An 11,888-nucleotide genomic window follows, 5' to 3' on the forward strand; every position below is an offset into this window, starting at 1 on the left:
TCTTATATTTGATGCGTTTCCCTCAGTTTTAGTTTTTAACCCGGATTTGTTTTTATCTCTATCGATTTATGAGTTTCGAACAGCGGTATACTACTGTTGCCTTTATTTTGTACCCTCTACTTGCCTTCCTCAGTGTGGTCTTATTTTAAAGGAGACTTTTAAAACGTCCATATTTTCTTTTGTGTCTGTGAAAAATATTTCTTTAGATGCACTATTTGTTTACGAAGTTTTGTTATTAAATTTCCTATATTTAGAATTTTTGTATATCATTCCAAATACATTAGCAGATGATTTTTCAAATATATCACACAAATTATTAACATCTGTTTTAATATCAAACTGTAATGTATTTTGTTTAAAAAGCAACAACGTCCAACGTTGGAAGTAGTTTCTATATTTCTGATATTGTTTGCTTCATTCATTCTTGCGTGTTCTATAAATTCTGTATTCCTATCACTATTTCATCTGATATTTTGGGGTTTTTTTTTTGTAACCATGTCATTTGTCATTTACAATTGCATCAATTATGAGTGATAAATTTAACTGACAATGAACATCTAAAACAGGAGATTCAAATCCTCTACTTTAAATATTCAAATTGGAAAACATATTAGGTGATTAAAGCAAGTAATTATATATAATCCACAACACTTGTATCATTGCAATTAACATTTCCTATATATTTGTCGCAGTCCACTCTAGAATTTGCAATGTATAAATTATTTTTCTTGCATAGTTCCAATAGTCTACGTCCGAAAGTGAATCGTGGAATTCAATTCTTAAATAAAAAATATCTTAATAGATTAAAAACTCAATAAACTAAATGAAGTTTATCGTAATCCTTTTAGATATTTAATTTGATTGAAAATAGATCATTTTACTGTGTTATTTTAATTCCATATCATCATTTATATCCTTGTTGCCACGATGTGTTAAAATGGCGTTAAGAAACGATCAATCAATAAACTTGAGTGTACACTGAACATGGGTATACTACCTTTGAAATACACATCGCATGACAAATTATCTTGTAAGCGCTCTTAACACCATATTTCTCGACAGGTTTTACGAAATTGTATCTCATTATAGTACATGATAAATAGCCAAAATAGTTGTTTCGTAGTTTTGTACTGCCTGACTGCAGTTAATTTGGATAAATAGCCTTCTATTGCAAACAACAGTTCCTTTTTAAAATTTGATCTACGGTCAACTTTGCTACACAAAGAACATGTCTTATTTTTGCTGCTTATCAAGCTGAAATGTTCAAGCAGAAGGATCTCATAATTTCTTTTTACTAGAGATTGATTCGAATTTAATCGGACAGGTAGTTAAAAATTTGGAACACGAAGGTGTCAGCTTTTTCATACTTTGTTTTATTGGATACATTGCATATATGTTCTTTTATAAGTTCATATGTGGTATAGGTTGCAATTCTGTAAATATAGACAATGCAATTTCCCATAGGAACTCCCTTTGCGGCTGAAACTGTGACACCTTTACTATGAAGTTTCGTGAAAAATAATATCCCAGAACGGAAAGTTTATATGCACTACTATTTTATTCAAAGGTCAAAATATAGGGCTGTGCGGCATATTTTCAACATGTATATGCCCTGAACTTCTAAGAGTTTAAACTTGTACTAAAATTCTATACTACCCTTACCTCCATATTTGGACCTCCTAAGAATTAAAATTTTGGCGCTACCATGTTTTTCTATACTGGTTACATTCCCAAGTGATGTCTCTATGAGATGAAACACAGAAATCATAAATGGGAACCAGTACGTTAACAAATTAACATATCTATGAATATTATATATCTCCCCAAAAGAGGCGTGGTTTGAGAAACAGTTGTATTTACAAAGTGCAACCTATACAAACATTTATTCAAATAGAAAACTCTCTAAAAACACTTTTTCTCACAACAATACTTATTTATCAGAATTATAGCCTTAAAGAAATCACTGCATATACTCTAAGTTTCCTTTTACAGTACATTTTATACCCCTACCCCTGTTTCAATATTTTAAAGAATTTGAAAACAAGACTTTAATTATTGCCAGCTTACCCTATGTGCATGTTTTCTGACATGAACTGTCTTAAACCTGTTTGAAACTATTCTGATAACAAATTGAAAGCATGTTGTTATACTATAAGTGTATTGTTTAGTAGTTAATCATTCCAACTTTCAAGATTATACAAAGTATCCAATCCTGCCTGTGTCTCCAGTCCACATCTTACTGAATGCCTATTTGTCAATGAAAGTTCATAATTTCTGTCTCAAATGGTCAGTTAAGAATTCTTGTCTCAACAGTATCATCCCTAACCATATATCTAACATAAGTTAGTTAATATATGAACTAGAATTGTCTAAACAAAGCCAAATTTGCAAAAGTTGTATTTAAGAAGATATCAGTCTGGTGCATAAATTCACTAAAAGTTTGATAGAAATGACTGCTTACGTCTTATTTTTGCATAACTTCCCAGCACAGTTATTGTTTTCTTTACAAAAGACCTTGAAAATAATAAAATCATAGCATTTACAAGTTAAATTATCTGTTTTATGACCCAGGGGTAGGCATTTTTTTCTGTTTTTTGTCCCTGGGGCCTCACATTTCCTAAATATTTTCCCTGTTTCTAGCAATGTGGAATATTTAGTATATATTTAGGATAGAACACACTGTTGTAAGTTTTATTGAGGTCTTTTGTAATTCTAGCTTGTACTTTTTAATGTCCCGGTCACAAAAAAGCACATTTAGGTGTTACGGCTTACTTTTGGGTTATCGACAGGACAAAAACACCCCAACAAAAATATTTAAGAAGGATCAATGAGTTGCAATGACTGCGAAGAGTAAATATAAGCACTTCTAAACAATTTAAATTACAAATAGGCATATATTATGAATTTATTTTGAATTCAGGGCTTTAAGTAAACCATGCATACTGTAAACTGTGAATTTATGCTGAGTCATCATAGTTAAGGCTCAGGATTTTCTCAAGCTTCATGAAATATTTATAAAACTTCATATTTCAGTTAAATTCTTTAAAATCTCTGAGATAAACCAGATTTTGTGAAAATCTGTATGTTCTATTTTTTAACCCTATATACAAACATTTATTCAAATAGAAAACTCTCTAAAAACACTTTTTCTCACAACAATACTTATTTATCAGAATTATAGCCTTAAAGAAATCACTGCATATACTCTAAGTTTCCTTTTACAGTACATTTTATACCCCTACCCCTGTTTCAATATTTTAAAGAATTTGAAAACAAGACTTTAATTATTGCTAGCTTACCCTATGTGCATGTTTTCTGACATGAACTGTCTTAAACCTGTTTGAAACTATTCTGATAACAAATTGAAAGCATGTTGTTATACTATAAGTGTATTGTTTAGTAGTTAATCATTCCAACTTTCAAGATTATACAAAGTATCCAATCCTGCCTGTGTCTCCAGTCCACATCTTACTGAATGCCTATTTGTCAATGAAAGTTCATAATTTCTGTCTCAAATGGTCAGTTAAGAATTCTTGTCTCAACAGTATCATCCCTAACCATATATCTAACATAAGTTAGTTAATATATGAACTAGAATTGTCTAAACAAAGCCAAATTTGCAAAAGTTGTATTTAAGAAGATATCAGTCTGGTGCATAAATTCACTAAAAGTTTGATAGAAATGACTGCTTACGTCTTATTTTTGCATAACTTCCCAGCACAGTTATTGTTTTCTTTACAAAAGACCTTGAAAATAATAAAATCATAGCATTTACAAGTTAAATTATCTGTTTTATGACTCAGGGGTAGGCATTTTTTTCTGTTTTTTGTCCCTGGGGCCTCACATTTCCTAAATATTTTCCCTGTTTCTAGCAATGTGGAATATTTAGTATATATTTAGGATAGAACACACTGTTGTAAGTTTTATTGAGGTCTTTTGTAATTCTAGCTTGTACTTTTTAATGTCCCGGTCACAAAAAAGCACATTTAGGTGTTACGGCTTACTTTTGGGTTATCGACAGGACAAAAACACCCCAACAAAAATATTTAAGAAGGATCAATGAGTTGCAATGACTGCGAAGAGTAAATATAAGCACTTCTAAACAATTTAAATTACAAATAGGCATATATTATGAATTTATTTTGAATTCAGGGCTTTAAGTAAACCATGCATACTGTAAACTGTGAATTTATGCTGAGTCATCATAGTTAAGGCTCAGGATTTTCTCAAGCTTCATGAAATATTTATAAAACTTCATATTTCAGTTAAATTCTTTAAAATCTCTGAGATAAACCAGATTTTGTGAAAATCTGTATGTTCTATTTTTTAACCCTATATAGGTTGCAATTCTGTAAATATAGACAATGCAATTTCCCATAGGAACTCCCTTTGCGGCTGAAACTGTGACACTTTTACTATGAAGTTTCGTGAAAAATAATATCCCAGAACGGAAAGTTTATATGCACTACTATTTTATTCAAAGGTCAAAATATAGGGCTGTGCGGCATATTTTCAACATGTATATGCCCTGAACTTCTAAGAGTTTAAACTTGTACTAAAATTCTATACTACCCTTACCTCCATATTTGGACCTCCTAAGAATTAAAATTTTGGCGCTACCATGTTTTTCTATACTGGTTACATTCCCAAGTGATGTCTCTATGAGATGAAACACAGAAATCATAAATGGGAACCAGTACGTTAACAAATTAACATATCTATGAATATTATATATCTCCCCAAAAGAGGCGTGGTTTGAGAAACAGTTGTATTTACAAAGTGCAACCTATACAAACATTTATTCAAATAGAAAACTCTCTAAAAACACTTTTTCTCACAACAATACTTATTTATCAGAATTATAGCCTTAAAGAAATCACTGCATATACTCTAAGTTTCCTTTTACAGTACATTTTATACCCCTACCCCTGTTTCAATATTTTAAAGAATTTGAAAACAAGACTTTAATTATTGCTAGCTTACCCTATGTGCATGTTTTCTGACATGAACTGTCTTAAACCTGTTTGAAACTATTCTGATAACAAATTGAAAGCATGTTGTTATACTATAAGTGTATTGTTTAGTAGTTAATCATTCCAACTTTCAAGATTATACAAAGTATCCAATCCTGCCTGTGTCTCCAGTCCACATCTTACTGAATGCCTATTTGTCAATGAAAGTTCATAATTTCTGTCTCAAATGGTCAGTTAAGAATTCTTGTCTCAACAGTATCATCCCTAACCATATATCTAACATAAGTTAGTTAATATATGAACTAGAATTGTCTAAACAAAGCCAAATTTGCAAAAGTTGTATTTAAGAAGATATCAGTCTGGTGCATAAATTCACTAAAAGTTTGATAGAAATGACTGCTTACGTCTTATTTTTGCATAACTTCCCAGCACAGTTATTGTTTTCTTTACAAAAGACCTTGAAAATAATAAAATCATAGCATTTACAAGTTAAATTATCTGTTTTATGACCCAGGGGTAGGCATTTTTTTCTGTTTTTTGTCCCTGGGGCCTCACATTTCCTAAATATTTTCCGTGTTTCTAGCAATGTGGAATATTTAGTATATATTTAGGATAGAACACACTGTTGTAAGTTTTATTGAGGTCTTTTGTAATTCTAGCTTGTACTTTTTAATGTCCCGGTCACAAAAAAGCACATTTAGGTGTTACGGCTTACTTTTGGGTTATCGACAGGACAAAAACACCCCAACAAAAATATTTAAGAAGGATCAATGAGTTGCAATGACTGCGAAGAGTAAATATAAGCACTTCTAAACAATTTAAATTACAAATAGGCATATATTATGAATTTATTTTGAATTCAGGGCTTTAAGTAAACCATGCATACTGTAAACTGTGAACTTATGCTGAGTCATCATAGTTAAGGCTCAGGATTTTCTCAAGCTTCATGAAATATTTATAAAACTTCATATTTCAGTTAAATTCTTTAAAATCTCTGAGATAAACCAGATTTTGTGAAAATCTGTATGTTCTATTTTTTAACCCTATATAGGTTGCAATTCTGTAAATATAGACAATGCAATTTCCCATAGGAACTCCCTTTGCGGCTGAAACTGTGACACTTTTACTATGAAGTTTCGTGAAAAATAATATCCCAGAACGGAAAGTTTATATGCACTACTATTTTATTCAAAGGTCAAAATATAGGACTGTGCGGCATATTTTCAACATGTATATGCCCTGAACTTCTAAGAGTTTAAACTTGTACTAAAATTCTATACTACCCTTACCTCCATATTTGGACCTCCTAAGAATTAAAATTTTGGCGCTACCATGTTTTTCTATACTGGTTACATTCCCAAGTGATGTCTCTATGAGATGAAACACAGAAATCATAAATGGGAACCAGTACGTTAACAAATTAACATATCTATGAATATTATATATCTCCCCAAAAGAGGCGTGGTTTGAGAAACAGTTGTATTTACAAAGTGCAACCTATACAAACATTTATTCAAATAGAAAACTCTCTAAAAACACTTTTTCTCACAACAATACTTATTTATCAGAATTATAGCCTTAAAGAAATCACTGCATATACTCTAAGTTTCCTTTTACAGTACATTTTATACCCCTACCCCTGTTTCAATATTTTAAAGAATTTGAAAACAAGACTTTAATTATTGCTAGCTTACCCTATGTGCATGTTTTCTGACATGAACTGTCTTAAACCTGTTTGAAACTATTCTGATAACAAATTGAAAGCATGTTGTTATACTATAAGTGTATTGTTTAGTAGTTAATCATTCCAACTTTCAAGATTATACAAAGTATCCAATCCTGCCTGTGTCTCCAGTCCACATCTTACTGAATGCCTATTTGTCAATGAAAGTTCATAATTTCTGTCTCAAATGGTCAGTTAAGAATTCTTGTCTCAACAGTATCATCCCTAACCATATATCTAACATAAGTTAGTTAATATATGAACTAGAATTGTCTAAACAAAGCCAAATTTGCAAAAGTTGTATTTAAGAAGATATCAGTCTGGTGCATAAATTCACTAAAAGTTTGATAGAAATGACTGCTTACGTCTTATTTTTGCATAACTTCCCAGCACAGTTATTGTTTTCTTTACAAAAGACCTTGAAAATAATAAAATCATAGCATTTACAAGTTAAATTATCTGTTTTATGACCCAGGGGTAGGCATTTTTTTCTGTTTTTTGTCCCTGGGGCCTCACATTTCCTAAATATTTTCCCTGTTTCTAGCAATGTGGAATATTTAGTATATATTTAGGATAGAACACACTGTTGTAAGTTTTATTGAGGTCTTTTGTAATTCTAGCTTGTACTTTTTAATGTCCCGGTCACAAAAAAGCACATTTAGGTGTTACGGCTTACTTTTGGGTTATCGACAGGACAAAAACACCCCAACAAAAATATTTAAGAAGGATCAATGAGTTGCAATGACTGCGAAGAGTAAATATAAGCACTTCTAAACAATTTAAATTACAAATAGGCATATATTATGAATTTATTTTGAATTCAGGGCTTTAAGTAAACCATGCATACTGTAAACTGTGAATTTATGCTGAGTCATCATAGTTAAGGTTCAGGATTTTCTCAAGCTTCATGAAATATTTATAAAACTTCATATTTCAGTTAAATTCTTTAAAATCTCTGAGATAAACCAGATTTTGTGAAAATCTGTATGTTCTATTTTTTAACCCTATATAGGTTGCAATTCTGTAAATATAGACAATGCAATTTCCCATAGGAACTCCCTTTGCGGCTGAAACTGTGACACTTTTACTATGAAGTTTCGTGAAAAATAATATCCCAGAACGGAAAGTTTATATGCACTACTATTTTATTCAAAGGTCAAAATATAGGGCTGTGCGGCATATTTTCAACATGTATATGCCCTGAACTTCTAAGAGTTTAAACTTGTACTAAAATTCTATACTACCCTTACCTCCATATTTGGACCTCCTAAGAATTAAAATTTTGGCGCTACCATGTTTTTCTATACTGGTTACATTCCCAAGTGATGTCTCTATGAGATGAAACACAGAAATCATAAATGGGAACCAGTACGTTAACAAATTAACATATCTATGAATATTATATATCTCCCCAAAAGAGGCGTGGTTTGAGAAACAGTTGTATTTACAAAGTGCAACCTATACAAACATTTATTCAAATAGAAAACTCTCTAAAAACACTTTTTCTCACAACAATACTTATTTATCAGAATTATAGCCTTAAAGAAATCACTGCATATACTCTAAGTTTCCTTTTACAGTACATTTTATACCCCTACCCCTGTTTCAATATTTTAAAGAATTTGAAAACAAGACTTTAATTATTGCTAGCTTACCCTATGTGCATGTTTTCTGACATGAACTGTCTTAAACCTGTTTGAAACTATTCTGATAACAAATTGAAAGCATGTTGTTATACTATAAGTGTATTGTTTAGTAGTTAATCATTCCAACTTTCAAGATTATACAAAGTATCCAATCCTGCCTGTGTCTCCAGTCCACATCTTACTGAATGCCTATTTGTCAATGAAAGTTCATAATTTCTGTCTCAAATGGTCAGTTAAGAATTCTTGTCTCAACAGTATCATCCCTAACCATATATCTAACATAAGTTAGTTAATATATGAACTAGAATTGTCTAAACAAAGCCAAATTTGCAAAAGTTGTATTTAAGAAGATATCAGTCTGGTGCATAAATTCACTAAAAGTTTGATAGAAATGACTGCTTACGTCTTATTTTTGCATAACTTCCCAGCACAGTTATTGTTTTCTTTACAAAAGACCTTGAAAATAATAAAATCATAGCATTTACAAGTTAAATTATCTGTTTTATGACCCAGGGGTAGGCATTTTTTTCTGTTTTTTGTCCCTGGGGCCTCACATTTCCTAAATATTTTCCCTGTTTCTAGCAATGTGGAATATTTAGTATATATTTAGGATAGAACACACTGTTGTAAGTTTTATTGAGGTCTTTTGTAATTCTAGCTTGTACTTTTTAATGTCCCGGTCACAAAAAAGCACATTTAGGTGTTACGGCTTACTTTTGGGTTATCGACAGGACAAAAACACCCCAACAAAAATATTTAAGAAGGATCAATGAGTTGCAATGACTGCGAAGAGTAAATATAAGCACTTCTAAACAATTTAAATTACAAATAGGCATATATTATGAATTTATTTTGAATTCAGGGCTTTAAGTAAACCATGCATACTGTAAACTGTGAATTTATGCTGAGTCATCATAGTTAAGGCTCAGGATTTTCTCAAGCTTCATGAAATATTTATAAAACTTCATATTTCAGTTAAATTCTTTAAAATCTCTGAGATAAACCAGATTTTGTGAAAATCTGTATGTTCTATTTTTTAACCCTATATAGGTTGCAATTCTGTAAATATAGACAATGCAATTTCCCATAGGAACTCCCTTTGCGGCTGAAACTGTGACACTTTTACTATGAAGTTTCGTGAAAAATAATATCCCAGAACGGAAAGTTTATATGCACTACTATTTTATTCAAAGGTCAAAATATAGGGCTGTGCGGCATATTTTCAACATGTATATGCCCTGAACTTCTAAGAGTTTTAACTTGTACTAAAATTCTATACTACCCTTACCTCCATATTTGGACCTCCTAAGAATTAAAATTTTGGCGCTACCATGTTTTTCTATACTGGTTACATTCCCAAGTGATGTCTCTATGAGATGAAACACAGAAATCATAAATGGGAACCAGTACGTTAACAAATTAACATATCTATGAATATTATATATCTCCCCAAAAGAGGCGTGGTTTGAGAAACAGTTGTATTTACAAAGTGCAACCTATACAAACATTTATTCAAATAGAAAACTCTCTAAAAACACTTTTTCTCACAACAATACTTATTTATCAGAATTATAGCCTTAAAGAAATCACTGCATATACTCTAAGTTTCCTTTTACAGTACATTTTATACCCCTACCCCTGTTTCAATATTTTAAAGAATTTGAAAACAAGACTTTAATTATTGCTAGCTTACCCTATGTGCATGTTTTCTGACATGAACTGTCTTAAACCTGTTTGAAACTATTCTGATAACAAATTGAAAGCATGTTGTTATACTATAAGTGTATTGTTTAGTAGTTAATCATTCCAACTTTCAAGATTATACAAAGTATCCAATCCTGCCTGTGTCTCCAGTCCACATCTTACTGAATGCCTATTTGTCAATGAAAGTTCATAATTTCTGTCTCAAATGGTCAGTTAAGAATTCTTGTCTCAACAGTATCATCCCTAACCATATATCTAACATAAGTTAGTTAATATATGAACTAGAATTGTCTAAACAAAGCCAAATTTGCAAAAGTTGTATTTAAGAAGATATCAGTCTGGTGCATAAATTCACTAAAAGTTTGATAGAAATGACTGCTTACGTCTTATTTTTGCATAACTTCCCAGCACAGTTATTGTTTTCTTTACAAAAGACCTTGAAAATAATAAAATCATAGCATTTACAAGTTAAATTATCTGTTTTATGACCCAGGGGTAGGCATTTTTTTCTGTTTTTTGTCCCTGGGGCCTCACATTTCCTAAATATTTTCCCTGTTTCTAGCAATGTGGAATATTTAGTATATATTTAGGATAGAACACACTGTTGTAAGTTTTATTGAGGTCTTTTGTAATTCTAGCTTGTACTTTTTAATGTCCCGGTCACAAAAAAGCACATTTAGGTGTTACGGCTTACTTTTGGGTTATCGACAGGACAAAAACACCCCAACAAAAATATTTAAGAAGGATCAATGAGTTGCAATGACTGCGAAGAGTAAATATAAGCACTTCTAAACAATTTAAATTACAAATAGGCATATATTATGAATTTATTTTGAATTCAGGGCTTTAAGTAAACCATGCATACTGTAAACTGTGAATTTATGCTGAGTCATCATAGTTAAGGCTCAGGATTTTCTCAAGCTTCATGAAATATTTATAAAACTTCATATTTCAGTTAAATTCTTTAAAATCTCTGAGATAAACCAGATTTTGTGAAAATCTGTATGTTCTATTTTTTAACCCTATATAGGTTGCAATTCTGTAAATATAGACAATGCAATTTCCCATAGGAACTCCCTTTGCGGCTGAAACTGTGACACTTTTACTATGAAGTTTCGTGAAAAATAATATCCCAGAACGGAAAGTTTATATGCACTACTATTTTATTCAAAGGTCAAAATATAGGGCTGTGCGGCATATTTTCAACATGTATATGCCCTGAACTTCTAAGAGTTTAAACTTGTACTAAAATTCTATACTACCCTTACCTCCATATTTGGACCTCCTAAGAATTAAAATTTTGGCGCTACCATGTTTTTCTATACTGGTTACATTCCCAAGTGATGTCTCTATGAGATGAAACACAGAAATCATAAATGGGAACCAGTACGTTAACAAATTAACATATCTATGAATATTATATATCTCCCCAAAAGAGGCGTGGTTTGAGAAACAGCTGTATTTACAAAGTGCAACCTATAACCATGCAAAGAAACTTGTAATCGCTTGTAAACTCACCGAACCTCTCCTTTCCAGCAATAAAACCAATTGCTAAAGGGCGTCCGTATACATAAATTTGTAGCCACGTCGGGTAGGAAAAGAGTGGTTAAATCCAATAATCTGTATGCATAAGAATCGTTTCAACGACTCTTTAATAGGTCTGCTGGTTACTTAATGCAAGGTAAAATTTCTACACCGATTTAACATATCCTTTTCTAGTGGCGATTATTTCCGAACCCCCCACCCAGATATACCCCTTTTCTACCTGTTGGATTTATTGTTAAATTTAATGGCCTTGAATACATATGAATTACATGCCGCTGGAAATTAAGCAAACAACAA

At 31.4% G+C, this 11,888-nt stretch overlaps 1 long non-coding RNA gene across 1 annotated transcript; it reads right to left on the reverse strand.

The window, feature by feature from the left end:
• Positions 1 to 1,425: 1,425 nt before the first annotated feature.
• LOC127727195 (uncharacterized) lies at positions 1,426 to 11,522 on the reverse strand. The gene is made up of 4 exons (XR_007993824.1): positions 10,423 to 11,522; positions 7,055 to 8,737; positions 3,687 to 5,369; positions 1,426 to 2,453 (listed from the first exon to the last, which is right to left on the reverse strand). It is a non-coding gene; the product is annotated as an uncharacterized LOC127727195 (long non-coding RNA).
• Between the last annotated feature and the right edge of the window lie 366 nt (positions 11,523 to 11,888).

This window comes from Mytilus californianus, unplaced genomic scaffold, assembly GCF_021869535.1.
Source record: "Mytilus californianus isolate M0D057914Y unplaced genomic scaffold, xbMytCali1.0.p SCAF_19, whole genome shotgun sequence".
Taxonomy (NCBI): Eukaryota; Metazoa; Mollusca; class Bivalvia; order Mytilida; family Mytilidae; genus Mytilus; species Mytilus californianus.